This window comes from Podarcis muralis, chromosome 8 (assembly GCF_964188315.1).
Source record: "Podarcis muralis chromosome 8, rPodMur119.hap1.1, whole genome shotgun sequence".
Lineage (NCBI taxonomy): Eukaryota > Metazoa > Chordata > Lepidosauria > Squamata > Lacertidae > Podarcis > Podarcis muralis.
Window position 1 is genome coordinate 60,996,036 of NC_135662.1, and position 27,457 is coordinate 61,023,492.

The 27,457-nt window shown below is 41.4% G+C and overlaps 1 protein-coding gene across 25 annotated transcripts in view; it reads right to left on the bottom strand.

The window, feature by feature from the left end:
- The window catches only part of ATXN1 (ataxin 1), a 195,751-nt gene that overhangs the window by 157,391 nt on the left and 10,903 nt on the right, over positions 1-27,457 (bottom strand). For 15 of the 25 annotated variants that reach the window (XM_028737660.2, XM_028737664.2, XM_028737662.2 and 12 more), the window contains one exon: positions 5,779-5,865. The exons of 5 other annotated variants lie outside the window; for them this stretch is intronic. The gene's annotated coding sequence lies outside the window, so the exon portion shown is untranslated. The remainder of the gene's footprint in view (positions 1-5,778; positions 5,866-27,457) is intronic. 5 more of the 25 variants (XM_077933254.1, XM_077933257.1, XM_077933255.1 and 2 more) reach the window with 1 other exon arrangement.

The following is a 27,457-nucleotide window of genomic DNA, read 5'->3' on the forward strand; positions in this document are numbered from 1 at the left end:
ACCTGCCATTTACTTCTGAAACTAGCACATGACAATGACTCAAAACTGCCAGCAAGCACTATTCTGGCCAGACAGCCTCAAATGGCAACAGAGATGCTCATTGACTACAAAGAAATGAACCCATATGTCTGTGATTCTAAAACTGCAGGGGAGCCATGGGATAAAGTTCTAGGCAAGAAGGGAATTGTGGAGCCTCCTTTTTGAGAACTGGGTGGGTTGAACATTAGGAAACCTTTATTGATGTACAGTGATTTATGAGGAGGACATAATTTCCATTTAGCCATACTCTCAAACAGATTTGGTTAGAAGAGAAATTGTGAAGAGCTTATGCTTTGTTCCTATGTTTACCTGTGTGTAGTTTTAGGAAGGGTCAGAGTCCCTTGTCTTGTCACTCTGCATGTGAGCATTTCAGCAAACTCACCTACAAAAGAAACGACTGTTGCCAGATTGGAGGGGAACGTGTTAGGCAACAGGTAGAGTGAGTTTTGCAAAGTGGCTTATGCTGAAAAAATGTGAGAAATACAGAAGTAGGATATAATTTCAAACCCTGGAAAGTTCGTTTTGTGTTGGCTTACCTTGTTTGCCATTGACACAAATCACTCTCCACTTTTAGGTACATCACAGTTTAGATTATCTAAGAAGCCATTAACCCCTCACATCATAGAGTCATAGAATTGCAGGGATGGAAGGGACCCCAAGGGCCACCTAGTCCAACCCCCTGCAATGCAGAAATCTCAACACAGGGTCCCCCATCCAATTTCAAACCATACCAGATCCTGCTTAGCTTTGCAAATACACTAGCATTTTTATGCTGCACCACTACAGAGAAATAAAATAAAAATGTGGCCACCATTTGCTCTCTTCCTCAACCATATAACACCAGGAAGGAGATCAGCAGCACCTCCTATTGGCCAAGAGGCTGCTGTACATTGCGAGGGAGCAGATCTGGTCTCCAAGAAGCACGCTACAACTGTTGCTGCCACCAAATCAGCAGGTGCTGCATTCACTGGGAGGATGGATATGCCGCCCCTGTGGATTCTGCCGCCTGAGGCAGCCAACCTTGCCTCATGGATGGGCCAGCCCTGTGTAACACATTCACAATTGCTAACATCTAAATGTTCAATATAGTAAGGAGGCAGAGGCAAAAGTGGCAGGAAGACCCAGGAATAAAGAAATAATAGCAGGCTTCCCTATTAATGTTGGTCCAAAACCCACTTCTCAATCTGCATAACAAGTGCAAAAAACCCCCAAACCCTCCAAAACCCACCTTCAGTTTGCATGTTCTCAAAAATATTGAGCATTGCTGTACCAGGCCTCCACAGGATTGAGCACATTTCTGCTATACATTTTGCCTCATCAGTGTTTCCATAATGGAAAAACCCCACAGGGGCAGTGCATCTGCATATAGCAGAAAAGTAAAGAGATAGTGATTTATGTCCTAATTTTTACTGGATCAATAAAATCTCATATTCTTTATCCATGATAAACAATAGGCAAGAAATTCCTGTCAATAAATGTGAAGCTACTATTGATTGGTGCATTAAAATTGAATTAAAATAGGGACTAATAAAATAATTTAGTGAGTTTTGAAGAAGAAATTCAAACTCTCCATAAGCTCAGAAAACAGCAACTATGTCACCAATACCCTGGTTAAGTAATATAAATAATTCATTTTACGTTGAAAATGAATATATCTAGTACAATATCAGCAATCTGCTGCATCTGCTTCATATGCACAGCAAGCATAGGTTCATAATTAACCACAAAAGAGCACGACCTAACTACATTTGAAGCAACGGAAGAATTTGTTCTCCTCCACAACCAATCTCACAAACATAAAAGTTTCAGTTTCCAAGTTCTCAGTCTATTTACCTGCAGCAAAACTCAGACTACATAGTATTCTCTACGTGACAGTATACATAGCCTTTCCTGTATGGAGTTTTATCTCCTGAGCAGCAACATATCACGTATGGACAGACCTCATTAGAAATGGTATACACAATGACACTTGTTTCTGGAGACCCCATAAAAGCTGCAGCCAGATTGGGTTTAGGTTCGGCTCCGCCTGGAAGTCAGTGGGTCAACAGCTTGCAAAAATAAATAAATAATTCAAACAGTAAGCTGCCATCTTGGCTCCTCCCTGCTCCTCCCTCCCTAAGGTTTCATTTTGCCTTTATATCTCACAAGCAGTCATGTTTTTTTGGTCCAGAGAGCAAGTATCCTAGCCAGCCCTTGACAATCTGACAACTGCATCCCTTCATATTTCAGAACAGTGAAACATTAGGGTTCATCTCTGAATAAACAGTTCTCTTTTATCACAACAAAGCAACAACATGAAGTACATAAAGCAATCCAAACAGTCCTCATATTTGAACTTGGGGCAAGTTTACAGAAACGTTTTTGGCACAAAAAGGCAACTACATTGTGACTTTTCTCTAGCAATGCTCCAAAGACAAGATTTTTTTAAAAATGATAGCTCCTCTTGGCACTCAGGGATTATTTATTAGTTTACAGTGGTACCTCGGGTTAAGAACTTAATTCGTTCCGGAGATCCGTTCTTAACCTGAAACTGTTCTTAACCTGAAGCACCACTTAAGCTAATGGGGCTTCCCGCTGCCGCCACGCCACCAGAGCGTAATTTCTGTTCTCATCCTGAGGTAAAGTTCTTAACCCGAGGTACTATTTCTGGGTTAGCGGAGTCTGTAGCCTGAAGCGTCTGTAACCCAATGTACCACTGTATTATTTTATTCCTCTTATCAGCTGCTTTTCAGGGCCAAGCCCTCACAAAGCAACACAGAGAAATAAAAACAAAATATAATCATGTAGAACATGAAGCATTGAGTGGATACAGACAAATAGTTGCATGAAAAAAATGGAATCAGATCGTCTAGGTTTTTTCGCATTCCAGAACTGAAGGATCCAGGCAAACATTAACAGGAAGAGTTGCCCAACTGCAGAGTTCACCACGACAAAAGGCCCTATCTCATTGCTGATCAATACAGCCAATTTCACTAGTGGGCGATTGTGAGAAGGGTCATATATATGGGTGCAGACAGCCCTTTACATAAAAGGGCTTCATTTTGCACAAGAGAAGTTACTAAGCTGCCTTCCAAGGTACCCAATGTGAAACACTTCGCACTAATCCAGTCTGGGTCATATATAAAGTAAGGCTAAACAGATTATTTGGCTTAATTCATGTTCCACACAAAATCTGAATGGCGGGGGGAAAGAAGGGTAAAAACTTGCAATAATTTTAAGGGAGAACTTGTTTTGAACACATCAACACTTGGTTTATTTTAATCATTAACATCCTCTGAAATTTCATTTTGCTGCTGCTGCAAAGGATATTATCAGAAGCTGCTTCTCAGTTGCTGCCGTTGCTCCCCATTTTGATGCCCCTTGGAAAGCTGCTGCGTCATTAATAGTTTTAATGAGGGATTCTGGGAGAAAATTGTTGGCTGTCATCCTTCCCACCTCCCCAGAATCCCCATCAGAATAATATTATATCGCAGTGCAGCATTATTCCAATGGTCGTTGTGCAGGGAAAATATATGAAGTCTGAGAGGACAAAAATGCCTAAAAAGCAGTGTGCTGCCAAAGTAAGTCTCCCCTCTAAAACATTTGCAAATCCTACCCCTAAAAAATTGCCCTCCAATTTGCCGTTCCTGTAGCACAGGCATAGGCAAACTCAGCCCTCCAGATGTTTTGGGACTACAACTCCCATCATCCCTGACCACTGGTCCTGTTAGCTAGGGATGATGGGAGTTGTAGTCCCAAAACATCTGGAGGGCCAAGTTTGCCTATGCCTGCTGTAGCAGCAGTCACTTTTTGCAGCAGGCCATTTTTGAAATTAGTTTAACAAGTTGCTCTGGTTAGCAAGAAAAGGATGCTTTCTGCAAAGAGTGCTGTATGGTACTCATTTGACAATACTTTCAATGCTAGGCAAAGACCCCCCCCCCCTTTTAATGTCTTTGATTAGCTACTATGGGATTTGCTCAATCCAATGGGGATTGTGTTTGAGGAGAGGGTTCTTTCATTACTTTGTTGGTTTGTTACTTTATATGCTGCATTTCTTTGTATTTCATGTTTTTAATTATGTTATTGTATATTGCTGAGATTTTGGCATAGGCACTCAAAATTCAGCATTTGATGAACCACAGTTTTACACTTGCATTCCACCCGTTATCCTTCAGATTCTTACCCCTAGTTCTCTCATGAACAAAAGGAGCTGAATAAGCTCTATTTAAGGAAACAGGCAGTTGGAAGTGATCATGTCAATCACCTAAGCTTAGAGATGAAATTTCTGGAAATTTCGAAGACACAGGCAGGAAAATATTGTTTTTCGTTTTATTTTGTTTTTTAAAAATACAGATACAGAAGCAATACTTAATTGCTTGTTAGCCTCTTTTACAGAGCAAAAGTCACTTTGTTACTTTAGGAACATAAAATGTATTATATATAAATTGGTTTGCCATTAAATTATCATGTTTATACAATCTCTTCAGTCAATATTTACAATATTTACAAATGAAACTACAAGCTGCTAGACAGCAAGAAACCTAGCATCTCTTTCATTTTGCCATTTTATAAGGAGCAGAAAATTATGATGGGCTGTAATCAACTAAGTCCTACTCAAACTAGACCCACTGAAATTAGTAACCGTGAGTTCCTTATGTCTATTCACTTCAATGGGTCTTACTCTGAGTAGGATTATCGCTTAATATAATCCTATGTCTCCTTCAGTTCTCCACACTGTCAAGCAGACATAAAAAAGAACTGAGAAAAAGGAGGTCTCAATGACTGCTACATAAAATTTTATCAGTCTCATTTTCTGAGCTATTGCTTTCTGTTTCTACTTCTTCATATTTGCCATCTTATCTACCATGGACTTCTAATAGCTGAAGGTTTGTGTGGATTGAAACAAGCTTCTGTATCCTTTCACACATCGTAGTCCAACATTCCCCCAGTTTTTGCAATTTTTCAGGGAAAAAAGGCTTCAAGCCTTCACATTTTAGGTAAAACCACCTCCACAGTCCACAAAGTGACCAAGGCATTAATAGGGACACCAGCCATGCCATGTGGAAACTCCTTGAAGGACTCTCAGAAATTCATCCAGATCTATCTGCCTCCAAGGGCAGACCATTCCAACTGGTACCTCACCTTTGCAGCAAGCCTAAATATCATCAGAAAATTATCTGATCACAATAAAAAAGTGAAACAGAAATTCCCCACATCCAGATAAACATCAACCTCACCTGATTAAGTGATTCTATGGAGGTATTTGCCCAACTACTTCTTAAAATGACCCCATGGTTACACTGGCGGAGGAAGAGGAGTGTGGGGGAAGCACACTGTTCCCAGCAGAGCGATCCCGGCAGGGTGCCATTGCAGCTGCCCCCCCAGGACATGCGCCAGCCCCACCCCCTCCTGCTCTCCGCCCCCCCCCCCAGTGCTGGAGCATGAAGCTCCGCCACTGCATGGTTAACATGGCACCTATAAACTTTGTTTTATCACAATGGTTTGCCTGAAGTGAAACAAACCACAGTTGCAAATTCAGACATAACGCTAAACCAAGGAACATGGTTTGTTTCCTCCCAGCTGTTGCAGGGAGGAGCACAGTGGATGCAATTTGTCCCTGCATGAAAAACCATGGTTTACAGTTCATGGCAACATTTGGGCCTGAAAGCTATAATGCACACATCAGATGCAAGCATGTTGCTCTTTTTATTTCCATGTCATGGATTTTAAGCAGAAAAAGTTAAACATAAAAAGTCTTACTTAATAAACGAACAGATCTTCTACTTTTCTTTGATGTAAAAATCCACTGAGTCTTGAAACATCCAACCAGGGTGCAATGATTTTCTGCTGAGAAATAAAGAGATATCTTTATGAAATAGAGAAGATGCAATAGAGAAATTGTAGACAGGCAAACAGATGCACACACAAAAGCCATTAAAATCAAATCAAATCAGGGAGTGGTCTCTCACCAATTCTAATAAGAATTCTTGTTTTCAAGTGTTTTCATTGGTTTAAGATTAAGGGGTGTACATAGTTTGCTTAGCTATTTGATGTAATGTGTTTATTTTTATGTAATGGTATTATTTTACTATTGAGCACTCCTAATATAGTTCTTGTTCACTCTCAGTGATGAAGGCAGCAATATACCAAAATACATTGAGCACATTATATTATTACATAAATTATTTCCACATTAATTTTAGGTTCCTTTTTTAAGCTCCTTGTCCTTTTTCTTTTGAGGCTCCCTACCTGTTCACTTCTTCTATTAATAATAAAAAATAATGTTTATAATTTATAACATTTAACTGTCGCTTTATAATAAATAAAATGTTTCAAAGCAACTTTGAGAAAATAAAATACACCACCATAAAGACAATGTAGAACCAGAAACATTTAAAAATAAACAATACAAAACACAAGGCAGTCTCTGCTTGTGTTCAAGTCTCCCACACCTGAGACATGCCCCGCCCCTGGCACTCCTTCCTGTTGCCTCTCCTGCCACACTTCCCTCCTTGCCTTCCGGCCTTCAGGCCAGAAGATAGAGAGAGGCAACTGTTGTGCTGAATTTCTTTCTTGAACCCAGGAATTCATATTAAGTACCGAGGGCAACTGATCTTATTCCCATCCAATGGAAGGATGAGCAGAATGACAAATACCAATAACCTCTCTCCTTGGATACAGGAGAAATAGTGACGATGTCCTGATTAACATCATTTGAGGCCATGCACACGGGACTGTCCTTAAGGATAGGTAAAGGTAAAGGGACCCCTGACCATTAGGTCCAGTCATAACTGACTCTGGGGTTGCGGCGCTCATCTCGCTTTATTGGCCGAGGGAGCCGACGTACAGTTTCCAGGTCATGTGGCCAGCATGACGAAGCTGCTTCTAGCGAACCAGAGCAGCACACGAAAACGCTGTTTACCTTCCTACCTATTTATCTACTTGCACTTTGACGTGCTTTCAAACTGCTAGGTTGGCAGGAGCAGGGACTGAGCAACAGGAGCTCATCCCGTTGCGGGGATTCGAACTGCCGACCTTCTGATCGGCAAGTCCTAGGCTCTGTGGTTTAACCCACAGCGCCACCCATGTCCCTTGTCCTTAAGGATAATTGGGCCCATTAGAGCAGAGGGTTGTCAGAGACTTGAGCGCACAGACTGAAATGACCAGAAGCAGACCTAGAAGAGAACTACTGTATCAGCAGCTGTGGAATGTCTGGTGTTTTCTTTCATTGTATTGAGGCACACTTGCTATCCTGGCTGTTTTTATTCCCACTATAATCTTCCTACATGTGCTATCATGATTGAGAGGTAATTCGCTAGATTCTGTGAGATTTTCTATTATGACAGACTTTCCCCTTATAATGATGCAAATGAAGCAAAGAACATGACCTCTTCACTAGTTTAGTTCTTTGTTGATTTGGTTGATAGTGTCTGGGAATCAAGAGGAAAGTGGATCATAGCTTTATACTGAGTGCTGTTAATCTTCCCTTTGCATAATGCTGGTACACTCTGGCCCAAATACTGGAGATTTATTTGATGTGCACACATTTTCAAAAACTAGTAAACACGTTGGATTCTATTACGAAAGAACAGCTTTGTAGCTCTTTTCAAGCACTATATTTATATACTGTATAGGTACTGTCATGTGTTTCAATTTGCATCTCTACAAAATGTGGAATTTTTTTTGTTCCACAGAGAGAGGCGGGAGCAAGGAACTCACCCAGCTATTTCATTCATTTTGCCTGCATAAAGCTGTGTCACATGCATTCAGAACTCATTTTAGCATATTTAGCTACAATGATACATATTTCATTTATTCATATGCATTATTTATATGCAACCAATCATATATGGAATCATAAAAACAGACACCAAGAAACAGTAAACATACTTAAAAATTGGCTGTCTTTATAAATCTATATAGTATTTATTTTAAGGATTTATATGCTACCTTTCAAAACAAAAGTTACCCCATGGCAGCTTACAAGCAGTGTCATAAAAACATTTTAACACCTGCATTTAATAATTATTTAAATCAAAAACAGCAGCATAAAATAATTCCTATTTCACACCAGACTAAAATGAAAAGCAAAAGCAAACAGAGGGAGTTCCTTGAGAGGGAGTTCCATAGATATAGGATATAGATATAGGATCAGCACTGAAAAGCCCATTTCTTTTGTTTCAACCAAGACCAATCTTAATTGTGAGGACTGCAAGAAGGGCCTCTGTGGCTGATCTTAAGGCCTGGGCAGGTCCTTACAGGTATAGGCGGCTCTTAAAGTAACCTGCTTCTGAATGGTTTTAAATTGAGGCCAGAAGCAAATAGATAACCAATGCAGCAATGTAAAATCAATGTAATGCATTTCCAACACTTGACCACCATAAGCATCTTGGCTGCCATATCTTGTACCAACTGATGCTTCTGAACATCTTTAGGGGCAGTCCCCACAAAAAGTGTGTTACACTAATCTTGTCTGGGTGTAGCCAGGGCATGAATAGCAGAGGCAAGGCCAACTGCTTCTATATAGGGTGGTGGCTAGCTCACCAGCCTAAGCTGGTAAGCATATTTTAAATATACTGGGAGGAATTCAATGCTCTTTCTCTCTCCTTCCCCCACATGCTGACCCTGGGGTTCTCCCAACCTCCCAAGAACCCATTTCTTGTGTGTGGGGCGGAAGATAGAGGAAAGCCCTGTTGCACCTGCATAAGTGTGTGCGCTTCCACTGGAGGGACTCATGAGTTGGATCCCACCCACTGTTGAAATCGTTCACTTATTACCAGCCATCAACATCTTTGCTAAAGAACAGAAGGTCTTGCAGCATTTCCAGAAGACCCTCAGACTTGGTCTGTGGCAAGCCTTATGTGGAGAGACGTGGGTGGTGCTGTGGGTTAAACCACAGAGCCTAGGACTTGCCAGAAGGTCGGCAGTTCGAATCCCCATGACGGGGTGAGCTCCCGTTGCTCGGTCCCTGCTCCTGCCAACCTAGCAGTTCAAAAGCACCTCAAAGTGCAATTAGATAAATAGGTACCGCTCTGGCAGGAAGGTAAACGGTGTTTCCGTGTGCTGCTCTGGTTCGCCAGAAGCGGCTTAGTCATGCTGGCCACATGACCCGGAAGCTGTACACCGGCTCCCTCAGCCAATAAAGCGAGATGAGCGCCGCAACCCCAGAGTCGGCCACGACTGGACCTAGTGGTCAGGGGTCCCTTTACCTTTAAGCCTTAAGTGGAAGAGGAGTTCCAGAGCTACAGAAAAATCTCTGGTGACCTCTCAGCAGGCCAGACTTCTCTGCAAGCCATTGTTCCAACTCATCACTTAAGCAGCATATGAAAGTGAGTCACCTACATTAAACCCCTCACCATGACCAGAAAGGGAGTAAGCACTGAGTCTGCAGAACCTGGATCATATGTAAAAAAGAGTGAGCTGGATGTCATTTGTTTACTGATGCATCTGTTCTGACACCTTATAATCATCGATTTTATATAATACAAGCCCTAGGAATCCCTAACATCCTTGCTGATTTTTGTGATGTATGACACTCAGTTTCAGCCCATGAGATCCAGCAACAATGCACTGTTTGATTTATTGCGGCCTAAGGTGTATTCATTCTCTCAGTCACTAAAGTCACAATATGGCAGATTATGATCTGGCTATACAGTGGTACCTCGGGTTAAGAACTCAATTCGTTCCGGAGGTCCGTTCTTAACCTGAAACTGTTCTTAACTTGAGACACCACTTTAGCTAATGGGGCCTCCCGCTGCTGCTGTGCCACCGCCGCACAATTTCTGTTCTCATCCTGAAGTAAAGTTCTTAACCCGAGGTACTATTTCAGGGTTAGCGGAGTCTGTAACCTGAAGCGTCTGTAACCTGAAGCGTCTGTAACCCAAGGTACCACTGTATGTTAGAACATTCACACAAAATCAACAGTAAATAGTTTCAATTTAATATACTTGGCTACTTCCTATGAATTATGTAAAAATGCAAATTCTGGTATAAACTTCCTCAAAAATGGTTCGATAGCATTTTGGGTTCATCTCTGAAGTAGAAGGAGCTGTTTGTTTATGAAAGTTGAACAATTTTATCTAACTAGAGGGGGAAAATAGCAACGTTCTAAGAGCCAGGAAGCCATTGCAAATTTTAATATAAACTTTTACATAAAAGCAAATATCCAGAAAAACAAGTGCTTTAAAAAAACCCCTGTAAATAATGCTAGCACAATACTTCAGTGACTTTAAGAGATGTGATACATGACTGCATAATAAATACAAAATCCAGTTACTACATATATGCAAAATGCTTTCAAAACTATACAAAATGTCATAAGAGTATGAAGATACTTTTAATCACATTCAGAGATAACATTCAGAGATAAAGAACTATCATTTTACTGAAGTTACAAATGCAAGCAGGATTGGGACAAACTGAAAATTCAGCTTGAGCAACATTATGCTACGATTACTTTTCATTCAATGTTGCAAACATTTTTTTTTCATACATTTATAGCCCAATAAAATGTTTTCTTCTCTCTTGTTATCTGCCAAGCCACCACCATTTTACTCCCACAATAGTTTCAGTATTACTTTAGTTCCGTTAACATTCACACAGCTCAGCTAACATTTAACCACTCCTGTTTTTCACCAATTTGACCTCAATACATACTGTTAAGAAAAATGATACTACTTTGCAATGCACAAGGCATAGAGCACACTGCATTTATAAATTGTCCCTATAACTAGCTAGAAAGTTACTGATCGTGTTGTTTACCTTGGGATATAGAAGACAATATAACCATCCAGAAGTTACTTAGCTAGGATTACATATTTTATTACAGCGAATTCTCATCATGATGTGAAAAAGCCTTGTTCCATGTATCAGAATAGATGTAACCACTGAAAAAGCTCTTACTTCATGTTCTTTAAAGTTCTGAGCAAACAGGACAAAGCTGTATTGCGAACGGTGAAAATCTGCTGCCTGGAGCAGTAAACTCCCACTCCCCACAAAAGCAAAATCTATTAGGCCCCAATTCTTTACTTAATTCCATTGTGTAAGCCATCAGATGTGGGCATTCAGAAAAAAATGCTTTCACAGAAGCAGCCCTTGGGGTGGGGAAGAAACAGATTGGGAATATGAAAGTCTTCTATACTACAAGATTGAATTGTAAATTTTAAAAATAGACACAGATGGGGGAAGCAAATGCTAGGAAAATACCATAGATTTGCAAACAAAGAATAACATACACAGAAAGAGATATATACATGGGAAGGACCTGCAACACATTCATTAACAAACACAGAAAATAGCAGAACTTAAAACTTTTGAAGTAGCACTCCAAAATTTACATCATTTTGGCTGTGCCACATTTTGGAACCATCATGACAACCTGTGTCAGTGAGCTCCAAATTAAACACCTAGAGCCATTTTTAATTCATTACAGCTACCAACCGTCAGAAGCCCTGTTCGCTTTCTTTCTTAATTTGATCACTTTTGCATAAGACTGATTTTCTGTTCCATGAATACGGAACCCTGTGCCTGCTCCCACTGAGTTCACACAATGCTGCGTAAGTTTGAGAATGAATTTCATTTAGCCAGCAAAGGCTGTAACATTCTATAATGATAGAGACAAACTCTATTAAATATGCCAGCTTCTAAGGTGTGGTTTTTTTTAGTATGATGGGATTTTTCTGTGAGACCATGAGCTCGTTACTTCATGCTAAAAAATAATTAGCCAGGAGAACAATCTGCCTAGACTACAGTGGCAAGGGATTATCTGTAACTCAGGATCTCCAAATCAAGTACTGGAACATGTATTTTAACTCAACTGGAAATTACAGGACAATATAGGAGTAACTACCAAGTTCTATATCCTGCATTGTGCTGTTACAATGCCAGGCTCAGACATCATAATGGTCTCCTTATGGTTTTTTAATCTGTGTCTATGAATTATCTAATCCAAGCTAGCAGTTGCTACTTTATGACTAAGGCCTTGTTAGTGCACTGCAGTCCACAGAGGCATAGCTACTATTAGTAAATGCTAACTAAATAGACTCTTACCTCTGACTCACATCTGTAGTAGCAATTCATATCTTCTACTTTTAAGACAATAATCAAAGCTTTGTCCAGTAGAAATTCTGTCAGCATGCCTCTCAATGACTGGGATGTAATAGCCTCAAGAAGTAAAACTTCATAAAATACGAAAAATATTTCAATAGGCCAGGAAACACAACCATTTGTGAAGTTATTCTGGTTGCAAATTTTGCAAAGAAAATAGCAACTTTTGCTATTAGAATTATAGCAACTCATCACCTGGCTGAGTGTTATGATGAGATAAACTAGGGATAAAAGGTAAAGGAACCCTGGACGGTTAAGTCCAGTCAAAGGCAACTATGGGGTGCGGAGCTCATCTCGCTTCAGGCCGAGAGAGCTGGCGTTTGTCCACAGACAGTTTTCCAGGTCATGTGGTCAGCTCTTCTGGCGCAACTGAACCCCGTGATGGAGTTTTCCATTCAGCAAGTACGTTATTTCCAACAAAATGTTGGGACACTGCGCTCTGCCTTTGTGGGAAAGTCCTGTGTTATTATCACCAAGTATATTTTCAATTACTCCAAAGTGTACTATGTTGGTATCATGCAAGGAGCAGAGAGAAGCTGAGAAAAAGGGTACAAGTGGATAAATGCGAGTACAAATGACAACTGCTGTGAGGATGCAACCAAAAACAACTGAACTATGGCAAATTATTCTGGCCAGCCCCAGCCATACAGATGGGTCTACAAACCACATGGAGCTTCTCTATAGTATTGCCAGCCACACTTGTGAAGGGGGGATATAGGGATTGGCGAGCCAATGCTCTCTTTCACATCAAATGTAATGTGTGCTCCTGAACGATTTGGGGCCTATATACTTGAAGTAGCATCTTCCCTAGTATCTTCCGAGACAGACTTTGCCATGAGGGTGAGAGGTCCTGTTCACAGTTACATCCGTGCTGGAGAGGAGAATGGTCATATGAGATTGAGACAGGGCATTCTCAGTGGCAGGAACCCCCATAGAATTCCCTTCTGTGTAAAATCAGATTTTCCCTCGCTCTGGCTATGACCAGATACAATCTGAAAACTCACCTACTCACTCAGGCCTTTGACTGGTGTTAGAGAAGTATTATTTATTGCTATTTTTATTGTACTGCTTTGTGTTGTTAGCTTCCCTGTGCTTCCTTTTGGGACAAAAGGCACAATAACAAATATATTGCTCTATATCACATAGTGAATGAAGAGGTTATGTCACGGTTTAGAATGGATGTCTGGTATACATCACTAGGAGGGACAGAAACATATTCCATCTATATCCTTCCAAATATCCCAGTCATCACTAGAATTGTAACTTCGCTGACTGGCCTTGCTTCCACAAGATAACTGCTTGACAAAATAAAATAAGGGAATTCATTGGACAGGAAAATGTATTTAAGATTATTTTTATACATTATCATCATCATCTATTATACATTATGGCCAGGCTAGAGGCCTCTTGACAAGGTAAGGATGGTCACTACCATATGCACTGAGTTCACAAGGGCCTTCTATCCCAAGTTTGAGATCTTTTAACATGTGACTACTTTTAATCAGGGGCAATATATCCTATGGCACACATACATGCTATTTGAAAACTGGAATATATGGAGAAAGCTTTCCAATTTTTGATAGGGGTACTGTATTGCTCCCACTACAAATAACCTGATGCTTTGAAGTTGGTGTGTGTCATGTGGCAAATGCTTGAAGCTAACAAAATAGTGAGAGATATTCAACTAAGTTTTACCCAGAGTAGATCCATTAAGGTTAATGAAAATGACCAAGTTAGTTCCATTTGTTTCAATGGAGTTACTCAGTAAAACATAGTTGAATGCCACCCAATGTTTCCAGCCATCTCATCATGTTTCCCCTCCCCTTTCCTGATTGGCTGTGGCAATAGTCATGCCATTATTATGACTGGAGGCTACAGGCACCCAGATTTCAGGAAAACCACCCCAAAGCAAGCTTTCAGCTGGCTGCCAAGCAGCAAAAAAACAAAGCCCATCTTTTTTAAAACTACATTTTAATTGGGGAAATTGTATTGTACAATACTTCTGAATTATTTTTTTAGTGCAGCATGTAATTCTGCAAAGGAAATAATAAATTATAGGAGGGAAGAAAGTACTTGTCACTCCTTCCCTTCTTCAATTATCATTGCCCAAAGAAAAACATTAGAGAAATGCAACCAGAGACGCATCTTCGGGGAAGGCATCTTTTAACCACACCCATCTCAAAAACGGTATTTGAAAAGTCTACAAACCTCTTTGTGGCAAGCTAAAGATAACAGCAAATGAAAAATACTGGTTGGAGTAAAAGGTAAAGGTAAAGGTACCCCTGCCCGTACGGGCCAGTCTTGACAGACTCTAGGGTTGTGCGCCCATCTCACTCAAGAGGCCGGGGGCCAGCGCTGTCCGGAGACACTTCTGGGTCACGTGGCCAGCGTGACAAGCTGCATCTGGCGAGCCAGCGCAGCACACGGAAATGCCGTTTACCTTCCCACCAGTAAGTGGTCCCTATTTATCTACTTGCACCCGGGGGTGCTTTCGAACTGCTAGGTTGGCAGGCGCTGGGACCGAGCAACGGGAGCGCACCCCGCCGTGGGGATTCGAACTGCCGACCTGACGATCGGCAAGTCCTAGGTACTGAGGTTTTACCCACAGCGCCACCCGCGTCCCTACTGGTTGGAGTAATTACTGCTTATTCATCGTTTTTCAAAAGAAGCATACCCAGTTGAGGTTTCACTATATATTTTGTAGTTTCTTCAAGTGACAAAATGATCAAATACAGACAACTCTGTCATAAAATGATACTACTTCACCTAATCAAAAAGGTCTCCTTTCCAAATCTTGCTCCAGCATTTCTTTGTGGTCAAAAGGTTTTGGTATTAGTATTAATATTTAAATGTCAAGTATGTGAGAACACATTTCCTGTGCTATCTAAAGTATTTGGAACAATTTTCAGTGAAGAAGCAATATTGCTCCTGACTTGCAATTTCAACAACCCTGACTGGAAAAAAGCAGCTCTTAAAACATCTGTATAAAATTACTTTTGTGTGTACCCTTATAATACTGCTCCTCTTTCACCTTGAAACAGTTTATTCTAGTTCCCAGCTGCAAGACATATTTATTCTTTTCATAGAGTGCTATTCAAACTGGGATATCAGTTGCATTTAGAGTGTTTAAGGTGATATATTTGTTTCATATTCACACTACATTTGATAGCCATTTTAACCATCAGATCCCTCTATGTTTTATGGGAAAGCAGTTATTTGTTGCAATTTCTTCATTATTATTATTTCCCCCCCCAAAAAAACCATACTCAGTTTTAACATTTTACTAAGATGGTACACAACAGATATGGTTATCTATGTAGTCCTTTTAAATCAAGTTCTCATGCTTAGTTAGAGCTGTTATTTTTGTTACATGTGGGTGTCTTAATAGTAACGTGCTGTGATTGTATAGCTGAGAGCTTGCTTTCTCCTACAAATCTATGCAAGCTTTCAATACAGCAGCATAAATAGTATGCGATGAATCAAAAATACACAAATGGAGTTTCGGCTCTCTGTATTCTGCTGCAGTCTGGTAAATGTGTTTTGACAATGGACCACATTTTTATGTTTGTTTTGTATTTTGCACCCTAGCATCACAGAATTGAACAGTTGGAAGGGACCCTGAGGGTCATCTAGTCCAACCCCCTGAAATGCAGAAATCTCAACTAAAGCATCCATGACAGCTGGCCATCTAACCTCTGCTTAAAAACCTCCCAGGAAGTAGAACCCACCACCTCCCAAGGGAGGCCGTTCCACTGTCCAACAGCTCTTACTATCAGAAAGTTCTTTCTGATGTTTAGTTGGAATCTCCTTTCTTGAAACTTGAAGCCATCGGTTCGGGTCCTACGCTCCAGAGCAGGAGAAACAAGATCACACTGTCTTCCATGTGACAGCCCTTTAGATATTTGAAGGTGGCTATTGCATCTCCTCTCACTCTCCTCTTCTTCAGGCTCAACATACCCAACACCCTCAACAGTTCCTGATAAGGCTTGGTCGCCCACCTCTGCACACAATTCAGCTTGTCAATTTCTTTCTTAAACTGTGGTGCCTAGAACTGGACACAGTACTCCAGGTGTGGTCTAACCAAGGCAGAATATAGCAGTATTATGATTTCCCTTGGTTTGGACACTGTATATTTCTGTTGATTCAAGCAACTCCTTTTTGAGGGGAAAAGCAGAGTATACGTTTATGTAATCAATGAGACATAATAACCAAAGTAATAATAACAATAATAATATTTTATTTATATCCCACCCTCCCCAGCCAAAGCCAAGCTCAGAGTGGCTAACAACAGTAAAAATAGCAGTTTATATAAAATCACAGTCAATTAATTGAAATACATTGTAGCAGAGTACATTTCCTTTCACAGAAATCATTGCCTTGCCAAGTTTAATTTCTTCTATCCCTGCACAAATATCAGATCAAAATCTTAAAAGACCACGCCTCTCATATCATGTCTCTTCCTCTACAAACAAGCATAACAAAATGCCTTCATGAGTTCAGCAGTATTCTTTTCACGGGTAGTGAACTTGCATGTAATGTAAAATAATATTTTAAGGTACTATCCCAGAATATGCTGCACAATCTTGAACAATACTGCTGGTCAGGTGGTGATATATAACAACCCAGGCCTTTGTTTCACTTCTGTCTATGACCTGACTACATACTTGAACAAATAAGCTAACATGCATATACAATGCACTTACATGTTTCGTAGACATACATTTCCTTTTGCATAGAGAACCTTATGCTTGTAAAACCTATATAGACAAGTAGTCAGAAGGGAGTTTATATCTGAAACAAACAAACCAAAGGAACAGAAGTGGCCCTAAAATAGTATTTAGACTGGGGAGGGGGAGGCGGAGCAGAGAAATAAAAATTAAAATTTGATGTAAGGAATGCAACATTGCTCATATCAGGGCTGCTGTTGGGAAACTGCCCTGATGCTGCCCTCGCACCCACATCGGGCAGATCTGAGCCCCCACCTGCCCCAATGTTGCCACCAGTCCCACCACCGCAACATCACCTGTGGCTGTGCCCACAGCACAGCAACAGCAGTGAGGGCACAATGGCAGCGGCACAGTGGCGGCATCATGGGAGAAGCACAATGGCAGCGGCACAATGGCAGCGGTCAGATCTGCCACCAGTGGCAAATTGTTTCACTGTGCCTTATTGATGGGCTGCCCTGGCTCATGTGGCGGGACATCGTTGCCTTGTCTTCACCCAGTGTACCTGCAAAATCTGCTCCAAATGATCCTCCAGTGTCCTGGAACAGACTATGAGGGCCTGCAGAGGGCTGCTGGGGGAAGAACAGGTTGCCCCCGCTGCAAAAGCAGACAGCCTCCTTGGATACAAGCAAGACCTATGCCAGCACCCTAAACACCTGGAGAAATGGAAGGCATGGGTTTAAGTCAGCAGCTTGCCTATTGCAAATAACTGCAGCTGTCCCTAACCAAGCTACTGAGAGTCAAACAGGAAAAAGCATTTGTGTGTATTCAAATCCCAATGGTCAGAGGCAATTTGTAACAGATTGAAAAAAAGGTGGACTTTCCCCCCTCATAATGTTCTTCTAGATGTGTGTTTGCAAAGTAAACACGCAACTGGGACACTCTAGATGGGAAAAAGCAGTTTGGGAGACCTAAAATTGAGGAGGCAGCTGAAAGGGAAATGTTTAAGCACATCCCGTACACCCCACTGTTTCCCTACGGGGTTAGGCTGACCTGATGCTGCTTTGCAGTAAGGAAGCACATCTGCATGCAACATAGACCACAAGTAGCAAAGCACCCCTGCCTGTGGCTCCTTCTGCTGCTTTCTACTGCATTTTCTAGGTTGGAAAGAAAAGAAAAGCACTATGACAGACCTGTTCTTTGCTAGTCTTCTGACTGCTACCACTTAGGAATTCCTTCCAATTTATTTACTATGGGGAATAGTGTCCAACTTGGGTCACCACACTTCAAGGCGAATAAAAAGAATTGGGGGGATGGGGAGAGAGGACAGTCCTGGAAGGCAACAAAAATGGTAAGAGGACAGCAGACAGATCTTGGGTGCGCTTGCAGGCATACACACAGTGAACGCAGGGGTGGGAAGCAGAACAAGACAAATGTGAGACATATCTGGGATGGAATAAGGCCGCAGTTTGATTGACTGATTAAAGAGAAACAAGTTTGGCAAAACCACAGGACATGGATCCAATGATCAAGCAGCCCAAGCGCTGGTTGATACACCGTCATACCAAAAGGGGAATGTCTAATGTTTAGGGTCCACTATGGCATGAACTATTTTCAGGGGAACCCTTAGAGACAACATGGTAGGGGGCACTATGGCCCATCAGCCCCCAAGCTGGCCTTCTGGTCAGAGAGCACCGTCCTCCATGTTCCCATAAAGAGAACTCCCCTTGAGATGGGGCCGGGTGTCTTTCTGCTCCATCCCTTCTATTGATCTAGTCCAGTGCCCCTTCTGCCCTTACAAAGCTGTGACATAGGATAAATGCAGCATTACAATTTTGCTATGAGGTAGGCAAAAACAAGCAAGTCATGGACTATGGCCAATCCATCAGTTGGTTGGACCTGCCTGGTCCTGTGGGTGAGGGTTAGCATGTCTGGGCCCCTTAATAAATCCTAGGAGCAGATCTGAGCAGAAGTCCTCACTCAGATCTGCTTTTCAGGCTCCACCCATGTAAGTCGGAGTGTGCAGGGTAAAGTTTGCTGTTTGTCCCCCAATGCCATGTGCAGCTGCAAATCGTGGCTATGCTTTCCTTTGGACATCACCGAAGCTGGGAAGGGGGGGGGGGGTCTTGTCGTCTGGGCAGACCAGGACCTCCATGCACCCTGCCCAGGCTTGCAACTCATGGAGGTCATTTTGATTCTGCCAACACAGAGGCTTGACTTAACCACCTGAGATGCACTCCATTGGAGGGAGAGAGAGAGAGAGAGAGATGGATGGATGGATGAACAACAAGGATATGAACCATAGTCTTTTGACAAGGGTACAGGCTTTGGGGAGTATTCTTGCTTCTGTCAGGGAGTTAATGTCTCTTCCAGCTCTCAATTATGTAACAAACATCTTCCAAACATTTTCATAATACCTGGGACAAAACTACTGAAAAAGACCATTTGTCAAGGAAACAGGTCACCAGAATAAAATACAAAAGTGAGAAAAGGCTTGTGCTATTTAAATATCATAAACACTTTGCTAACCACTCGCAGATGGAAATACAGACGCTTTTGCCAGATGCCCATCTTCAAAAACTTTGCTCAATTTTTCATTATTTTGAAGACGCAATAAAGCCTGTTTGCTGATTAAACAGGCTTTAAGAGAGACTCTAGTGATATGGTAACTAATAATGTTTTTTAAAAACCTTAAGCATTTTCCAGCATTACACCCATTGGCGGGCCAAGGTCTTATTTCTTCCTCCCCAGAGAAAACGTATAATACAGGCAATAAGAAGATGCAATCCAGCATTGTCCTATACCATGAACCATTAGGACACTATAGGGCATTTCAGACCAGGCAAAAATGCCACCAACCAGAAACAGCAACAAGCCTGAGTTTGGAAATCACAAGGCTGATTCTTGCTGCATCCAGATCTTTCTGCTGTCTGCTGAGTTCCCTGAACTGCCGAGCCTCACTGTATTCTGCCATGTTCCTCCACTGTGCAACATGTGAGTTATGGACTCCCCCATCCCCTGCATACATTCTCTGCTATTTAGCCACTGGGATGTAATTCAGCAAGTGCTCAGATGCTTCATGTCCTTGGTGCTAACTGTAGCCCAACTGCACATGTTAAAATAGCAACCAATTTTTCTCTGTTTTTGATTTTGGCATTAATATTCCACTTTTCCTCCAAGAAGTTCAAGGTGATGTACATGCTTGACTCCCCCTTCTGATGTTAAGCCTAACAATCACCCAGTGAGGTAGGTTAAGCTAAGAGGCAGTGATTGCCCTAAGACCTGGCAATGACTACACTAAGGTCCAATGCCCTCCTGTTCTTCTGTCAGCAGCGATGGGGAAAACCTCTGGTCCATGGGCCCAATTATGCCCATCAGGCCATTTTGGCAAAGCCAGACTCATCTGCCCTACCCCTGATGCCATAAATGATGTCAGAAGTGGGGCAGGGAAAAGTGGCAGCTGGACCAAGAGAAGAGATTTCACATCAGAGAAAGCACCACTTACCAGAATAACCCCTCTGAGTTTGGCAGTCACATGATCCAGGAGAACCAATCCTACGCCTCTGTCTGTCACATAGCTCTAATGCCTATACACCCTCAGTCTGGAAAACATCAGAGAGAAACAACTAGGATACCTGCAGCTTCCAGATTTTTCTGCTGCCTGGTTCCACTCCTCTCCCCACAAGCAGCTGGTTGTCAGGGTGTGAAGAGAGCCCAGAACAGCCAAAATACCAACAATCAGCTGGGAATGGCAACATTGGAGAGTTTTCAAGGTTCTCTAGTGCAGCCAAGGGAGCTGGAGGAAGAAGTTTGTATTCAACTGGAGGGAGTACGTTAAATGCAATCTGCTTACTCTGAGAAGAAAATGCTCTGGTTTTAGGAACATTTCCCCCCTTCAAAAGGACTGTCAATCAGCTGGTCAGTGGTCCCAGGGAACCTCTCTGAATATGCATTCCTAGAACCAATCAGATGATTGGCTCTGGTAGCAGGTCTTCAAAGGGGGCTGCTTTAAGCACTCGTGAATAACTTTGCACTTTGAATAACAAGTGTGAATCATCTCATCTTCCATCACCTGGCATCATAATACTAAGTCCACCTGTCAAAGTTGGCCATGAGGGTATGTGGGGGAGATAAGGACCTGGGCCATAGGCTGGATCCAGTTCTCCACCCCTGTTACACAGGGAGTACCACAAACTACTGCTGCCTCTGCCTCTTTCAACATCCATACTATAGATGTACTATTCATGGTCCATGTTTTTTCATAGGAGAGCCTATTGTTGCTGCTTCTGGAATAAGAGCCACTGCTCAGAACACTTGGCCACCATGAGTTGCTTCCCATCCACCAGCTAAGTTTTAACCAATTAGGTTTCGAACTTCCAAATTGCTAGTGAATTAAACGCATGACTTGCTGATGTAGTACTGAGACAGAATGCATGTTGTTGTTGTTGTTGCTGTTGTTTAAAAAAGCACCCATACTGTAAAAGACACGCTGTACTTTGCAGCCACAGAAGTGTAACAAAAAGAAAACTGGAACAGAAAGAAAAGAAAAGAAAAAGTCTGGAAGGATATGCAACATTTTAAAAATCCCAGCAAGTTTCAGAGGAATGTGTACGTGCAAATATAAAAAGCTTTTCCCATGAGTAAAGTGGGAGTGGCAAGGTTCCTGGAATGAAAGACGAATCGTATGAAATGCAGACTTGGAACTCCTTTATTGCTATTAAGGAAAGCAAGCGGTTACAGTTCTGCAGAAATGCTGGCAACTTTACAAATCCTTCAGCTAACCCAGGGCCACAGACGAGGCCATGTATATGTGCGCACACTTGCACCACACTACGAAAGTGATGACCCTGAAAAAAGCAGATTTTGTTCATCATATGTCTGTATACAGTGTCCGTATCAGCAAGGGAAAGTAAGTTATTAGCAATTAGATATCTAGTGTGGAAAAGGGGAGGACAGGATAATAAGATACGACCTTATGTTTCACCCAATCCCTTCTTCGAATAGTTTTGCCAACTTAAACAGAAATATCCTCCATATTAGTGGCCCAGAGAGAAGAAAAGATACTCATCATTATCAGAGAATAAATTATTTTCAAGTCACCAAGCATAACAGTGGTTAATTTGTTTTGCCTACAAACCAGCACAGCCCTGACTCCCAGCAGAGATCTTGGCTCAAGTGGAGGTTTGCCATTGCAGCAACCCCACCTCACTTTACAAGCATGGCTCCTTATAACTCACAACTCACCAGTGTGAACATGCAGTAATTCATCTAGCTTCTGCATTTAACTTCTGCCTATGAGCGTATTTTTTTTAAAAAAAAAGATATACAAAACACATTCAGAAAAATAAGGAGCATAAGGCTCTGGTAGGTACAACATATGCAATGCAAAACTACTTGTTAGAATACTCGTGCAAGCAAAAGCTATTTTTAAAAGCTCTAAGCACTTTCCAGTATGCCTGGCTGTTATAGATGTTGGTGAAGTGTCACTTGGTTTGCATCTCTCCCATTCCTTTTCTCCTAAATAACATTCCACACATGCTGTATTTTTGACAAGGGAGTATATTGTCTGGCTCTGTTTAATATAAGAAAAATGCTTTTTCTATGTCTATTTCTGTTATTAAATTAAAAACATATCCGTGACTTCAACTTAATATACACAGTGCTATCTGGAGGGAAACGTAACACAAGCCAATCATTTTAATTTAATTATCCTGCACTTTTCTGAAACACACCAAAGATGCACAGTATAGCTTACCCCACAAGAGAGTTGGAGACACACAAAAGAAAGTTGCTTGCCCTGTTCTAGAAACTCCAGAGCTCTGTATGTTCGGAAAGACTAAAGGCTCGCTACTTACTTTGATACTGGGGAATATTTTAGTTATCAAAAGCACAAAATTTATTGTGCACAGCCATTATGTTTCTGTAAACTACATCTGGTTAACATTTTTGCACAAGCTCTTGAATCGCAAAGGCCTCATATCCATCGCTGTCTGCCTGTGTTTCATTTTTTAACTCCTGCCAGGAGTGCATGCACAACTAAGCAGCACAGCCACAAGCTACCCATTCAGCACTTGTGCCAATAAAAAAGCCCCCACCAGAAATAATGTTTGTGTTGATGGCACTTCTCCCTTACCCACCATAAATGCTTCCGTGAGCATGGTTACACCAAGTTGTTTCATGCATCCAGGTTGGTGGTTGCTTAAAAACAGACCATTTATGCGGAATCTGTGTTAACTGGGTTTCAGTTTAGATCACTAGGTTAGTCTTAAGAATTCATAAAAAATATCAGTTTCTATCTGTGCTGTACACTTCTGATCTGTCAAATGATGCAATGCGGTATAAGCCAACTCACAGAATATGCTTCTTGTCTGTATTGAGTAGTCAAACTATTTCTGATCAAGAAAAATGTAAAAACTCATCTTTCTTTTTTTAGCCAATCACCACATCTGTACTTTTTTTCACAGGAAAGCACTGCAAAAACATACCAGATTATTATTTTTTAACTGTCTTGGCAAATAGTCATAAAAATGCTGAACTCATGCTCTCTGCTCTGCTTGCGTGCAGTAAGAGACCCTGAAAACCATGATTCACTCCTCAAGCAGAAATGAATCTGACTGGCCATAACTGTCAGGAATGAGGAGAGAAATGTAAGGACCAAAGGATAAAGCACTGCTGAAAACTACAAAATGCTGGAGTAAGTAATATTTTATAATGATCTAACACAAAGCAACCAAAATGTTGCAAAACATCCCAGTTTTCCAACTATTCAAGGGCAGAGAAACAAGAGAGTTGGGAATGTGCACACAGATGGGTGCAACACTACAATTATTGCACCATTTTTATTTCTAAAATGTACAAGCATTGTGACTGCTTTTAGCAGAATCAACTCTGGAGATCAATGGGGTGACAGATGTCACAGCCAGATCGCCCTCACATCCTTACGTACTGAATTTTACATGGCACCTACTTAACACACAGGCAAAACAGATAACAAAATCCATAGTGCCAGCTTTGATTTAAGAGACGGGGCACTCATTAATAGCATTATTCACTGTTATCAACTGTTTACTTGCCTTCCACCAGTTTCAGTATTCTCATGGCATGACTAAACAGCATAAAAACACATAGCATGATATCCCCAGATCCATTCAGAAGCTTCTGAAGCTCAGATTAAAGGCAGTCTGCTCAACAATCCCGTCACTATTAAGTAACTCATCAGAAAATAAAGAGGGAATTATCAAATGGGAATTGAGAAGTAATTATTTCTCTGAAGCAGAGGACACTCCACTTCTAAGAGGAGGGGCTTCTCCTTAGCCACATGTGAGAACTAGAGCCTCCTAATCAGAAAATAAAATACTGTTTATGATTAGATGTGCACCATTTTTAACTACAAGAGGCATGTTGAGAATAAGCTCTAGATTCAGTTGTATGAACTAATCCAACACAGTGTGTTACCATGCAGAATTTCCCCTAGGTCCACTCTGCCCACAACAGAAACCACTACATCTAAATTCTTAATATTTCTAGCTCTGTTTCTATCATGGATACATTCCCAGAATTTGAATCCAGGGGGGCATTAATATGACCTCCACAGCACACATTTATGGGCACGGCAGAATATCATTCACATAATCAGGTCACTGGATCATTCATACGGACCTTATGAAGAATCTGAAGTTATCTAGGGCCTATCCACTTTATGAGTGGCTGGTAAACTCCAGTCACTCCTGGATTAAGCATATTATCTGAAATAATTTCAAATCACAGGCCCAGGCTTGGGATAGAAACTGCCTTGGGTTGCTCAGTGGGATGATCTTTGCCTTGAGAGAGACAGGCAAAGTGTGAATGTGTTGGTTCTTTTGGACCGCTCAGTGGCTTTCAGTAACATCAGGGTTGAAGGCACATGCTGCCGGCCTCCCCATTGTTCTTTGCAGAGTGGCGCCTATGTTTGTATCATTTATTATTCTTAGGATCCTTGTCTATAAAACCCAATAAAAAGTTATTTAAAAACAAAAATGAACAAACTGAGAATCAATCCAGACAAGACAGTGGTACTGCTGATGGGTGGTTCTAAGAGAACAGCATTCAACCGGTTCTGAAAGGAGTTACACTTCTCCTAAATATTCCAGTTCACAGATTCGCAGGGGAGGAGGGCTTTTGGATCCAGCATTGTCATTAGAAACTCAAGGAGGATCTGTGGCCAAAAGCACCTTTTATTAACTTCAGCTAATATGCCAGCTCCATATTTATTTACTTTTTTGCTTTCATTGTTTTTTGCTGATTTTAATTGTGATATATTTTAATTTTTTTAGCATTGTTTTGTTTGCCTGTAAGCTGTCTAGGTGATATTTCTTGCTGGGCAGTTATATTAATTTGCTGAAATACTAAATATAACATTTCATTACTGCAACAACAACAACAACAACAACAACAACAACAAGGGTTAGGGGGTTTATCTCTATGCCATAACTAAGCCTAGAAATAGTACCTCGGGTTAAGAACTTTGCTTAAGGATGAGAACAGAAATTGTGCTCCGGTGGCACAGCGGCAGCAGGAGGCCCCATTAGCTAAAGTGGTACTTCAGGTTAAGAACAGTTTCAGGTTAAGAACGGACCTCCAGAACGAATTAAGTACTTAACCCGAGGTACCACTGTACTATATTTATTCTTATAATTCAGCAGGAAACTCATTAAAAAACACACACCTCTAATTACTATCTATTTACACAGAAGTCAAATTTGAATTTGATTCTTCTGATACTTTCAGGTCTTTTTAAAAAAAAAATCAAAATTGTTTTCCTCCTTCCCCCTTCAGGTTCCTATATTGTACATTGAAAGTAAAATACATTAACAAAACATTGCTGCTAAGGACAACAAATGCTGCTCTCCAACAGACAGCAGGGGGCACTGATATCTTCCCCACAATTGCAAAAAATTTTTAAAAAATCACTATTTTAAATATATATTCTCTAACTCACCATACACACATTTAACAACTCCATGAAAACAAGCTGCATTGGTAAATATTTACAAAAAGAAAGCAATAGCTACAAAACCAAGTCAACTAAATTATACAATATAATTTGTTAGAGTGCAGGGTGTAGGGTGGCCACACCCAGTTTTGCCAAAATGCCCAGTATCTCACACAGAATCTTCTTTGAACAACAAGTGTAAAGCAAAGCACTAAGCCATTTGCCTAAATTATCATAATCAACTACATCAACTTTCCTCCAAGCTCAAAGCACCATCGAATATTCTTTCCTCTCCTGCTTATCCTCACAGCCACCCAGTGGCATAGGTTAGGATGAGAAAGTGACTAGCCCACAGTCAAGTAGGGATGTGAACCTAGGTCTCCTCACTCCTAATGACTACGTTATAGTGGTTCTAAATGAGAAGTCATGCGTACTCTTGGAACTATAACATCGGCTGTGATTTTTCCAGTCCAGGTTTCACAAATCTTACACAACATTGGGAAAAAGATATACCTATACCTTTATACAGCAGCCCAGGGAGCAGGCTTATAATAGTCAGTTACTGGTCTACTTGACTTAAAATAAATAAAAGCACAAGTTCCTTCACTGTAGATCAAGTGTTCTACAATAGTCAGTAGAGCAGGAGGTGGCTACAATTGTTTGTCCCAAATGACCCCATTGTCCCATGGCCAACCCTCTGAGAGTCAAATACCAATGCGGAGTTTGGCGAAACTGGGTGTGGCCACCCTACCCCCTGCACTCTCACAAGCTTGCACACACACAAGCAGACAGATCATGACCAGGGTGGGGGTGTTTAGCATCCCCATCACAACATTAGGCTCCGCCCTCCCTGGCACTGTCTAGATTTTTTTTTAATTGCCAGCAAATTAAAATCAGTGGGGTCATGAAGGGACCAGAAAAAGTTGTTGTGCAGACTACATCAATCCCTCAAACTGGGAGTGAGGTACATCTGTAGTGGATCTTGTGAACTCAGATGTTAGTTCATAAACGCACAACGGAGTAAATAATGACTATAGAATTTGAGCTTAAGAAAATCAACTCCAAATAGTACTTAATATAGCCATTCAGGCCCTTCATGCATGAAAAGAATTAAAGATGTTCAGTACTCACCGCACCACTCAGTTAATGAAGGGAGCAAGCAGAGGTGAGGGTGCGAAAGAAGAGGTTTCTGGATCAATTGCCCTTAGACAGGTGAGCTTCAGCGCTGAAGCTGTCAGTGCCTACTGTCTGTTCAGCATAAACATACACAGTCCCATTTCAGCAAAGTTTCCTCTCAGGGTACTCTCCAACTACAGTTGGTACCTCAGGTTACATACGCTTCAGGTTACACACTCCGCTAACCCAGAAATAGTGCTTCAGGTTAAGAACTTTGCTTCAGGATAAGAACAGAAATCGGGTTCCGGTGGCGCGGCGGCAGCAGGAGGCCCCATTAGCTAAAGTAATGCTTCAGGTTAAGAACAGTTTCAGGTTAAGAACGGACCTCCAGAATGGAATTAAGTACCACTGTACGTTCTATGCAGAGTAAACCCAATGAAATTAATATTTACATGATTTATTTCATTGGGTCTACATTACAGTGGTACCTCAGGTTAAGTACTTAATTCATTCTGGAGGTCCGTTCTTAACCTGAAACTGTTCTTAACCTGAAGCACCACTTTAGCTAATGGGGCCTCCCGCT